General features: G+C 33.8%; 1 protein-coding gene across 9 annotated transcripts in view; it reads left to right on the top strand.

Annotated features, from left to right (window-relative positions):
• The window catches only part of DMD (dystrophin), a 1,178,400-nt gene that overhangs the window by 626,198 nt on the left and 539,746 nt on the right, over nucleotides 1-12,456 (top strand). The window lies entirely within an intron of this gene.

The following is a 12,456-nucleotide window of genomic DNA, read 5'->3' as shown; positions in this document are numbered from 1 at the left end:
TATTGTGATACTTTCACAGTTACATATTTCTTGGTCTTTACTTAAAATGCTCGTTAATTTCCATTTGATATTTATGACCAGCAGAAGTATCAGACTTAATTTTAAAGTCTTGTGGAAGAAATGTGATTAACCATTGAGCTGTACAGGAGATATTCTGTGAACTATGTCTTGCAAGTATTGCTTATTTTGCTTATTTCATGTTTTAATCAAAGGATCTGGAGGATGCTTTTATTTGTGGAATGCAGTGTGACAGAATAGCCACTGAGTTGCTATGTGTCCAGTTCCAATTTGTATGCTTTTCATCTTGCAAGCTCTTTGAGCATCATAAGGAAAATAATAACACTAGTTTCTTGGTAGTTTATTTCATTTCCCTCTTATGTGATTGAAATGGTAATGGCTAGGAAGAATTAATTCTAAACTGATGTTTTGGAAGTAGATAGTTTCAGCTGAATAACTTGACCAAACCCTGGATTCGTGTTATAAATTTCTACTTGTGCATAAGAAAAAGATGCTGTTAAAGTAATTGGCACTTTTACATTTGAATTGCTGGATTGAATTATTGATTTCAACTTGAAAGAAGTTAGGTCTGTCTAACATTAAAGCTAGAGGGTTTTTCAAATGCAACCTACTTCTTGGTCTACAGTTAAAAAAATAAATCATGTTGTTTGAATTCTAATATTTCAAATCAACTTTTTAAAGATTTACACTGCTGTTTCTTGACTGTAAAACTGCTGAACTGAAAAGTTAACAAAATCATGTGGTGCAAGATACAACTGTTAAGTAACACACTAAGCTGAAGCAGTTAAAATAGCAAGTAAATCTTTTTTCTGCACATTACTTTCAATGCTTTGAATACTGAAGAAAGGTGTTTAAGATCTGATTTACAAAATAGACTGTCATCAAGGAATTAAAAATGCTCTTTGCTGCATGTGTAAAAGGTAGCAGAGCTTATGTGTTTGGTCTCTGAAACTTCAGCTCCCTTTCTCTGTCCCACAATTTGAAAAACATATATATTACTAAAGTAAGATGCATTTCTAAGTAGACACAAAGATGTCACAAAGCCTTACCCATTCTTCTTTTTCCTGTGCACCATCACCTCTCTTGGCACTATTCTTGGATCCTTGAGCAGCTTCAAATGAGCGTTTACAAAAAAAATGAATCCATGAAAAAAAAAGTGCTTGTCTCTTTTTTTTCTAACCCCTTGGTAAATCAGCATTTTCCCTCTGAGAAGAGGTTGATTTTTGAAAGTTCCCAGACAAAGGTAAGATGTATTAGAGATGTTACAAATGCACTGGGTGTGCAGCACATATCAAAGTCTCAGCAGATTAGAAACATTATTTTCTTGTCATCATTGAGAAAGGTTCATATCAAACTGAACATCATGCTGAAAGACCCTGAGATAATGTCTTGTTATGCAGAAACTTATATTTCAGTGCAAAAGAATGCTTCCGTTTTACATTTCCCTTTGACCTAGCCTCCTTCTCATTTTTTATCCATTTATTATTTTCTTATGGGACATATGATAACATTTTGAATATATGTCTGCAGAGTGTTCTTTTCTTTTTGCACTAAATCAAGCTTTTTCTTTCTTCCCTTCTCCCTTGTGTTAGAAATCCCATGAACTCAGAAATTTGTCACTCAAAAATTTTGTTTAGTTCAGTACAACAGACAAAAGTACCTTTCTAATGAAAATTCAAGTGGTGCAAAAATATTCCAAGTAACCTCAAGAATGCAGATCCAATGTTATTTGACATTTATTTGTGACAGAATGCTAAGTCTGAAGTTGCACTGTTTCCATTCTCTTCATTGCTTCTTTATTTTGCTGGGTCTTGTTTCAAAAGTTTTAGGCTTCTGTGAGGCTGACTGAAGAGATCATTAGAATTTCCATTAGGGAAACAGTTAAAAAAGCTGAGCATTCTGATTTACTAGAGTAGCAACTTGTTTTATTAATGAGATCATGCTGCTTAGTGAACCATATTCAGAATTAACAGGATTTGTTTGAAAATGCTTTCACAAGCAAGTGAATAGTCTGGTACTCAAGAAGGAACTGTTTTAGAAAAAGAAAAATATACAAAATCTTCAGATGTATAATACATACATAATATTATTTCTAAGTAGGACTACTTTGGAAAAGTAGATTAATGTGTTCATTAACACTCGATAAATACATAGAGTCAAATGCTTATATAAAGTGAAATAGTCAACAGTATGATTAGATGATGGTGTTAATAGAGGTTAAAATGTAATTACGTTCTTTCAGGTGTATTTGGGGAAGGAAGGCGTGTTCCTTTTTACTGCATAATGGTATGGTATTAAACAACATTTATGCATTATAAATAATGTGAATGAAATCTAAGAATAGTTTCACTTCAGGTCATGAACTCTTAGATATTCTTATTGTGAATTTTTCACTAGACTTTCTGAGATCAGAACTTGTGGTGCTGAGAAGAAATACGACATTTCAGTTTTTAAGAAATTGTAATTGACATATTTTATGATTAGGAGACACAAGATTAAAAAGGATGTTTCATGGATAGCACGTCATGTAATCCCTTTGAAATGTATCAAATGCTGTCTCTAAAGTAATTAGGGATTTTTTTTCTCTCACTATTATTACAGAGAGGTTCTTCTGTCTCTTTACTCCTTAATGTTTGGTGACTGTAACTTCTTCAGATACCTACATTTGCACTTAGTTTATTTATTTTTGTGCCAGGACTGAGCTGTAGTTCAGTTTCATTCACTCCTTGATGTTTATCTCCTTTTGTTCTCACAGTCTGCAGTCATTTTCCCTATCAGACCACATTCAGTACACCAAAGCCACACTTTTCTAATCTGCTTTCACATGGTAGCCAGACAACTTGTCTCTTACTTCCTGTGCTTATTTCTTTTTCTGGAACATGAGTTCTCAAAATAGCACACTATTACCCAAACTGAAATACCATCTGTATAATCAGCAAGGTAGCTCAGGTGCTGTATTTTGTGGTTGTATCTTGCCATGGCTGAATGCTAGAATATAATTTTCAGTCACCTATCTAAACTTTATTTCATTTTCTTTTCTCGTGATCTGCCTTGCAGCCCTGATCTATGTTCCATTCCATATAGAAAAAAACCCAAAAACAAATCAGCAAAACCACCATGTCATACTGGAAATTAATGCTAGGTGAATATACAGCAAATAAGCGAGCAAGGATTAGAATTGGGGCTTGGGGGAGATTTTTGATGTGTCAGAGGTACGTGCCAAAAAGCTGCAAAAAGAGGAATTCTATAACAGTTTCAGAACTAGGCTGTGAAGTTACATACTTGAATCATTACTTGAGAATTTAAGAACAGTATTTTTATTGTAAAAATATAGAACATCCAGAACATTTGTGCTTTGCATTGGTTTTAAGAATCGCACAATGGTCTATATTTAGTATCCTATTGTGGGTTGCAAGTTTAACTTCATCTTAGTATTTTACATGATGCAGTTTCAATAGCAAAATTATGAATTTCTGGGTCTGAATTTTGAAGAAATTTCCTTTTATTCATGATGTTCATTTATTGTGACTGGTCAGTGATGGGTACTTTATTTTTCATAATTTAGTTGTTTCAAAAATATTTGTATTATATCATTAATTTCCCGAGTGTTTGTTTTCATTTACTGGCATAAATATCAAGGGTATGTTTATTTTTTAAGGTCTCAGAGGACCTTAAATACCGGATGATGGGCTTTATTATTTATACTCAGCCTTCTGAGGATACTCTAGATGTAGAAATTGCTCTGTAAATTACAGATCTCAAACTGTTCATACATTGTACTGTCCAGCATTTACATTTTAGAGTACTTATCCCTGCCTGCAAAAGGCTTGTGAATGACTCATGACTTCTCTAGACCTCCTTTCTGCTGCACCATACTGTCAGGAACATCATATTTTTGTCTTGTAGATGTTTAAAGTAAGAAGAAATCAAGAATCCAGGCTTCAGTGCTGAAATTCATGGTCATGCTAATAATTTCTCTCTTTTATATCTAAATTGGATTATATGGATGTTGATGATTTAATAACCACTGAATTTAAACAGTTCTTTCTGGGGTAGAGCACAAATGCAATCAGAGTAGAGAGGAGAAAAAAAGTGTTTCAGTGCTCAAGGCCACATATTCTCCACTGTGAAAGCACAGCAGTGTGTGGATAGTTTGCTCTGTTTTTCCCCAAATATAAAACTTGTAAAAATACTTTTATATATAGAATGATTTTGTCTTTCATATTTTAGATTTCGTATTTTTACATTTATTTCCTGCTTGACTGAGTGATAAAGGTCACGGCAATAATTTCTGATTCTCCTTATTCCAGTTTGGATTCAAATGGTTTGGTTTTGTTCTATCTGCTTCAATTTTGACTCGTGTTTTTTGGTGATGAGAGATGTTGTCAGAAAGCTTGTAGAACTGTAACAAAATGCTCTGGTCAAAAAGATTTCTATCATTGCTTACTGATTCTGATTCTATAAGAGAGAGAAAATACAGAATTTGGAATAAATGAGAAACCAATTTAGCATTGTTTTAGAAGAATACTTAATTAGAGCAATCAAGGTACATACTAAAATGTCCTTCACATTGCAAGGACATGTCTGGAAGGATATATATCTGACAGGAATGTATTATTGCCTGCTATTCTATAAATACAAAAAAACACACTATCCCTTACTATTATGTTGACAAGAGATTCTACGGTCTTTATTTTCTTTTGTTTTTTTTTTTATTTTTTAATGTTCTCCTTAGAATTTTACACAGTAAAAATTAGTACTTTGACTAAATATTCTGAACTGGGCACTAAAATGCTGTAAACATGATTGCCAGCATACATGAATGCTGTCAGTTCTTACATATTGACTGGATCATTTATTCAAAGATCACTGGTTTTCTTTCTACTGAGTGTCACCCTCTTATCAAACACCTCTGCGTGCAGAATGCTACTGCCCCTAAGAAAGGACTCAGAGACTTCCCACGGAGTTCAGTCTTTTGTCCAGTTTCTAAGGTCTCAGTAGAAATGTTTCAAGTAATATGCATGATCTCTGCATCAGACACCTGGGCCCTAACTGAGCAAAAAGCTTCTTTTTCTGGTTTGAGCTCATCTTAAAAATAAATTTGTGGGCCTTCCTTGACTGAAGTTCTATCAGCAATAGAAGGACTTCATTTTCATTTAATTCCTAGTAAAGTACTTACTGCTTCTTCCTTATGCTAAGCAAAATTTTAAATAATACTGTGCTCTTTACAAGTTAATTTCTGTATATACATAAGCCCTTACCCTTTCTTTTACTGTTGAAAGACTCCTCGCTTTCGTTACTGCTACTAATGGAAGTGATGAAATACCAGAATAGTTTATTCCAAATTTGTAGTAAAAATATTTTCTTATTATTTCAAGCCATAAGAAGTATTTCTTCACAAATAAATTAGTTATTTAATTCTTCTTTACTGCATACAATGCCTAATTTACAGTATCCTATTTAAAGTTTTTAATTAATTTATTGTCTACCGGTAGTAGGACATTAAAATGTCTGAAGGCTATGGGAAATAATAAATTTAGAGTTGCTTACGTGATTCTGCCTGCTCTTGCACCATTAGGTGACAGTTTTTGGCTTATATTAGGTTTTATTGTAAATCATGGCATTGTTTATTCTGAAAATTGAATTAAATCTTGTGAGTTATTAATTAGGATGCATTTTGCAAGCATTTCATGATGAACATTATTGAAATAGCTACTGGCACACAGATGTAGAGTGGCATGATTTTTATACAAGAGGAGAATGAATAAATATGGGGGGTTTTCCTCTGTCTTGGAGAAAATGTTCTTGGACTGGCTTAGTCAAACTTCCTGGTACCTGACTATAACTGCCTCACTCTTTGGTGGAATTTATCCTCACTAGTTCAAGTGAGTGTTAGCACATGGGGATCTGGGAAAGAGATTGAGGTCTGTACTTATTTCGCAAGCATTTTTTTGTCCGTGTATAAAAAAATAAAGGAAATGGAGGATGCAATTTTTTCCATATTACTGAATTTGTCTTGGTGTCAGTTCTAATCTGGACATTTCTGATCAGTGAGATGTACAGATAATATCCTTCAGAGTCAAATCTATTAATGCTTTTGTCATGGTATAAATAGAGTAGTTAATCTCACTATGTCTTAGAAGTTTTGGGAAATGAGTGAGTAAATGAATGACTACTTTGAAGGAAGATAACATGGGCTCTTTTGCCTCACAAAATATTTATCTGGTTTGTTTCCAGAAGACTTTCAAAAGTACATCTGATATTGCATCAGGGATCACTATGACATATGACTAAATTTGTGGGTGTTGATGCACAGATGCGAAGATAAGACAACTTACGAGACTTGAACGCTGTCACTTAATGACTGGTCAGCCTGGGAGTCCCTCTAGGTCTAGCCAATAAAAATGCTTACGTAAAACAATCAGGGAAGGGTAAGAGTCTTGGGGAATAATTTTCTGTGCATATTAGTTCTATGAATTAGTACAACTAGGTCTGGATGGGGCACTTTTCATGGATAGTTTTAATAATCTTATTTAGAACCATTCATCCCAACAGATTTTGCAAACTCTATCCATCACATACAGCTTTTCATTGACATCTAAAGCCATAAAGTAAAGCCATGTAGTAATCATGCTGGACAAGACAGCAGGTTAATGTTATGTTGCTTCAAAAAGTGAACTGTTTTAAAAGAACCACTCTATGTTATAAAAGCCTGCAGTATGAAAACCCTAGAGTTTATGCAGAGCAGACAACAAAAGATCAGCTTCTCCCTTACACTGTCAAAGAATTTACAAAAAATCAGAGCTTAATCATATGAATTAAAAAAAAAAACCCACCCAAAATCCAGAAAACTGGAGTAATTGTTTTCCAAAAAAGTACTTTCTTTTAAACTATTTGATATATTGTGTTAAAGAGTTAGCAAATACTTCATTACAAACACTTGTAAGAAAATATTTTAGATAGAGGCCATTTCTTTCTTTTGTGCTATTTAAAGCTCCTGGAAGAAATTTTTTCTCACATTGTTGCTCACATCAAGCCAGCTTGCAGTGCTGTATGCAATTAATTTTCCTTCTAAAATTAGAAACTGAAAAAATTCTAAAGTTATATTATTTTAATGAAGAATATGGGAGAAGTTCAGGACAACATTAGATATTTATGAGAGAGTTTGTTTGATCTCAATCTTTTTTTTTTTTTTCCTGTTATACCTCAACAGACAGCAAATATTGTATTTCTTAGTCTTCTAAAAATCAACACAATGCAGATATGCTGTAGCTTCTCATTCAAAATCTAGGCTTTCAATGGACAAAAAAAAAAGCCCTATAGCAACTACACAATTTTTAAAATCTGTCTGACTTTTCACAATGGAATTAAGAACACTATAGAAAAAAAATCTTTTATTTTATGGGCCTAAGTATTTTGCAGATGCTGAATATCTTTTAATTTCAAACAATAATCCCACCCTGATTCTAATTAAAAGGAGAAATAGGTATGTTCTTTTGCCACATACACTGAGACTGCTTATAAGCTTCAATTTTCATTGAATGATTTGAGGATATGTAATATTGTGGAATGTGGCAAATACCAGTTTATGCATTAATTAGAACAAGGTTATAATAGACTGTTGTATTCATCCTCTGCCTACAATAAATTTTAGATGTCCACATCTCAGAATTTTGATGATTTCAGAATGGCTTCTTGAGTTTTGGTTTGGTTTGGTTTTTTAATAAAGACAGCAAACCCTTGGCGTACATAAGGGACAGTCATGTCAAAAATTATAGAAGAGAAAGAAGAAAGAAGAAGAGAACATATTATGAACAGATTTTTCAATATACAATTACTGTATTAGAATGGCAAATATTTGCCAGTTTCACAGTATTATGAGGTGTCTCACCATATCGCCCCAAATAGTGACAGTCAAAATCAATTTGTTGTCATTTCTGTGGAAATGCAGTTTAAAAGAACATTTATAAAGATTTACTGAAACTGGGCAAGGTCTGGCCACTGGGGTAGTATTAGAAGTCAAATTAAAATATTCAGGAAACAATTTTGGTATAAATAATGTTTCTGAATGTCAGGGTCCTAAGATGAGCACAGGGTTCTATGAATGTTAATTTTCCATTAGTGTGGTGGAAATGGGAACTATTATTCACCTGTGTTACGTAAGACAGTTCATACAAGTTTTATTCTACTGAGAGCTAGAAATAGGTGCTGATTATTTTATATAAATTAGGTGATCATCTCTATTTATTTATTTTCCATTGTTTAATAACTATATTCTATTGTCTTCCAAAGCAAGACAAGGTGGTTCTCTGCTCCCTCTTAGTGGGAAGAACATATTCATGGCAACTACTGAGGTTTGTTTTGTTTTGGTTTTGTTTTTGTTTTTCACTACAGCATCTGGCCATTTATCTCTCATTAAGCTCATCCTATGCCCCATGATTCAGTCACTACAGTGAATTGTCTTAAATTAAAACTGAATATTGTTTCATTTTCCAGTCTTTGTGGATCTATTACATCACAGTTTGTTTCTAGCAAGTGTTAGATAACCTAAAAAATTCTGATCACAAAAATTTTCTTTCTGTGTTTTTGCAATAAGCAATACACCAATCTGAAATATAATGCACAAGACATTCTTCCTTTAACAGTTGTTTTTAATAGCTGAGTTACAAAAGATCTGTTCTGTACATTGTATGTAAATCATTGAGTTTAATGGGATGATATGCTAATAGGTATTTATGTGATGGATTTAATACTGCTATTTTAGTAAATTGACTCCTTTAAGAAAAAAACCCACAAATATTGATGTTTTTTTAATGAATGTATTTAAGACTTTTATTTCTGCCTTCAATGGCAAAATCATTTCTACTGTAAACTTAAAAAAAAGAAAAACAAATGCAAAAAAAAAAAAACCAACCCCCCCCCCCAAAAAAAAAAACTGGTTTTTTCTATTTAATTTTGCAGAGAGTGAAATTCTTTCTAAATTCACCTAAACTATTCGAGAGCATTTTGTCAAGTAATCTAACAGAATTCTTAGCACAAATTAACATCTGCTCTGAATGAATGAGCATTTGGTAGATGTTGTTCAAGAGTAAAGTAGATCTCAGGAACTGCTCCAATAACACAAAGTACTGCAGTGTTTTCTGTTAGATTATAAAGGCTTCAAGACAAGGATTTTTTGTTTGTAATTGCACACTGTCTAGTGAAGCGGGTCTTCAGTTTTAGCTGGGTTTTCTCTCAAGATCTCAAAGCCAAACTTTGCATTTGTGATCAATACAGAACAGAGGTTAGGAATACACTGAAAATACTTACTGTGATTTTCTTAAATGATTTCACCATTGATCTTGATGGTGGAAAAATACTGTCCAAACTATATACTTCAGTTTAAGTGGGTAATCTAACATTTTTGAACCCATAGGTTGTGTTATATTTATGTACTGTTTTGGTTTCTGGAAGACAAATATAATTTATGATGACTGTCCAGAACTTTTCTTTTGAGTCTTTGTTAGTCCTTATATTGCTTCTAAGTGTTATAAGGTTTAGAGACTCAGAGGAGCTCGTGCACCTGGGAATATCCTTGTGATACTGCCTCAAATAAAGCCTGCTCTGATATTTTCTAAATTTTCTATCATTATCCTACTTCATTGCCTCTTTTTTTAGTTGAAATACCTTCAGCAGTTCTTCCTGTTACACGAGGCTGATGATTCTGCAATCCTGCCATAAGCAAGGCAAAATAGAAAAGTCAAAGAAATTAGACTGATAAATTTATTGTCTTTGTGTTCATTTGTTTGTTTGTTCTAGAAGGGAAGGAAATTTAATGACCCCAACAGTACACATTTTGTTTTAAAAGTAATGATAGAAAAGCCATTGAATAGTTAATTCTGGTGACTTGATGTTTTTGCTACAGTACGTCATGCTTTTGGGACATAGGAAATTTAACCATTTGAAAATCCTAAATTATTAATCAGCAAATATCAAATAGAGGCAATGACCTAATTACAACTAAATTAGGCAATGACCTATTTACAGATTCATGATAACAACATTCATACCAAAATCAATTCACATGCCTGCACATAAAGAGAGGTATACGACCGTATCTATGCGTATAAAGGTACCTGTCAGAAACTCCCCTCAGTTTCAGTGAAATACTCAGGTGAAATCCCTTAGCTTTTCTGACAGGCATGAGTTTGCACCTCGAGGAGTAGGGATGCATGAAGGTGTATCAGCCTAGGCCTCATCATTAGGGATGGTCTTCTGAGTGTTCCAAATGTGAGGGTTCTGGAGCTCCAAAATGCATCCCACTCAAAGATGCTGCAGCCCGTGGTGGTCAAGGAGAGCTCAAAGGGCCTCACTCAGGACCACTATTCATAGGGTCACAACATGATTGGCTTTAGTCATCTGCAAAATTTCCATCCTCAGATCAGTAATTACATTTGGAAATTTTTTCTAGAACTCCAGCAAAAATGGTACCATTCCATGTGGGCTGATTCAGGTAGAAAAAGTTTCGAGGCTGTCCGGGTATGACTGATGGTTCCCCATGTTGGTCAGGCAGCTGATGTTCCTCTTGCAGTCAGAGCTGTTCCCACCTGTATCATGCAAGAGCCTCTGGTATGGTCAGAGATCCTTCACCCCCAAAGTTGGTGTGGTCAAGGGGCGTTTCATCACTCAGCAGTTTTGGTAAAAGCCTCTCAAGGTGCACCTGAAATGGTAGAGCAGGCCTGGGGACGGAGGGGAAAGGCACCACCACAGTATACTTTTTGTTTCTTTAGAACCCCCAAAGTCTAACAGACAGTTCTATGATGTATGTTGATTTCATTTTAATAGATAACTGTTTCTTATTAAGCTGAAAGGTAATGAGTTTCCATGGATATTTGTACTTCATTTATATTTGAAATGCTGCTGGTGCAACATCTTAGTTACTGTGTTTTTCTGTTACAGAATTCCAACTTATTTTTAAATGATAAAGCTAAAACTGGAATTAAAGTTTACCATGTTGGTTTTTTTGTTTGGCTGGTTTGTTGTTTCTTTTTTCCACACATTCATAGTCACTGTTTAATTACATTTACAAAGAAAGAACACATTTTTCAATACTATTTAGTGTATGGCTAAACCTAATGATTTTGCAGATGATTTGACATTCCTGATTTCATCTATCTTTTACAAAATCGTGTACTGTAGTTGCAGAATTTAGGTAACAGCAATATTTGAGCAAAAGACAGAGGAATCATAAGCTTCCTGTTTCTTTATATGCTTTCAAAGAATTTTACTTACTCCTTAGTCTGTGTCACAGTGAAAGCTCCAGGCAGAACTGATTCTTTACCACTATCTTCTGTCCACAATTTTCTTGCTTTCACATCTTTTTCAGAATTTTTGTGGAGTGGGTTTGTGTTGGTTTGTTGGTTTGTTTTCTTTTCCTTTTAGGAGTGTTCAAGGCTGTGAGCAGGGTTTGCATTCTTTGTTCCTAGAGGTAGACTATACTTTCAATCATACTGATGCGTGTGCTGCTTCATTTTCTCTTTGGTTACTAACAGACCTATAGTTCTCTATCCCTAGAGGCTGATGTGGTCATCAGTCATCTATCCCACAGTCTTCAAATTCTTTAATAATGCACGGCTGATTTACTTTTTCCCCTAAATACAATTTGAAATTAGGTTGTTTAGGGATTTTGTTTTCTCTTAAGCTCCAGCAGATTTCCTGAAATCCTTGGAGATGAGTCGACATGAAAGCAATGTTTAGTTAAAAAAAACCAACTAAACAAAACAAATTTCTGTCAATGTGAGTTTTGAGAAACAAAGAACAACATTAAGAATTTTAAATTAACAAAGTTATTTTGATACTGAACCGTCAGTTTGGACTGAGATGGAATTGTAAGCAGCCTGCAGCAGTAAGGAACAAGTAGGAATATTACTTTACCTTCCTTTCCCCAGACAAGTTACTTCTAAGAGCAAGTATTTTCCTTTTATTTCATTCATATAACTAATCTAGTTATAATACTTAATGCTTTTACTAGATTTATGTTAGCTTCTTTTCTAGTTGATTTATTTCTCGTGAGGTCTCAACAGACTTTATGCATTTTAAAGACAAGATGTTTTCAAAAATAACCCTTGGGGCAACCTAAGGGTTGCATTTTCAGAACACAATCTTTGAATAAAACTTTTGTTCTTAACCCAGTCTTCCTAATTAGGAAAAATTACATACATCTTGTATTTTGACAGAGAGACATTAAGAATTACAATATATTTTGTCTTGCCTATATGACTGGATTATTTGCAATAATATTTAGAGTGATTGAAGGAAAGAATAACACATTTAGGAATAAAATTCACTTTAATGAAATGTAATTATCTCATGGCTGTTTGGCTGGTTTTCAAATTTTTAAGACCATCCTAGTGTACTTGACTCTTGTATTGGTACCTGAAAAAAGCATGCATTTTCTCA

This window comes from Corvus cornix, chromosome 1 (genome assembly GCF_000738735.6).
Source record: "Corvus cornix cornix isolate S_Up_H32 chromosome 1, ASM73873v5, whole genome shotgun sequence".
In the NCBI taxonomy this organism is placed as follows: Eukaryota; Metazoa; Chordata; class Aves; order Passeriformes; family Corvidae; genus Corvus; species Corvus cornix.
The sequence above is the reverse complement of the archived record's forward strand: the minus strand, read 5'-3'. Positions and strand labels throughout refer to the sequence as shown.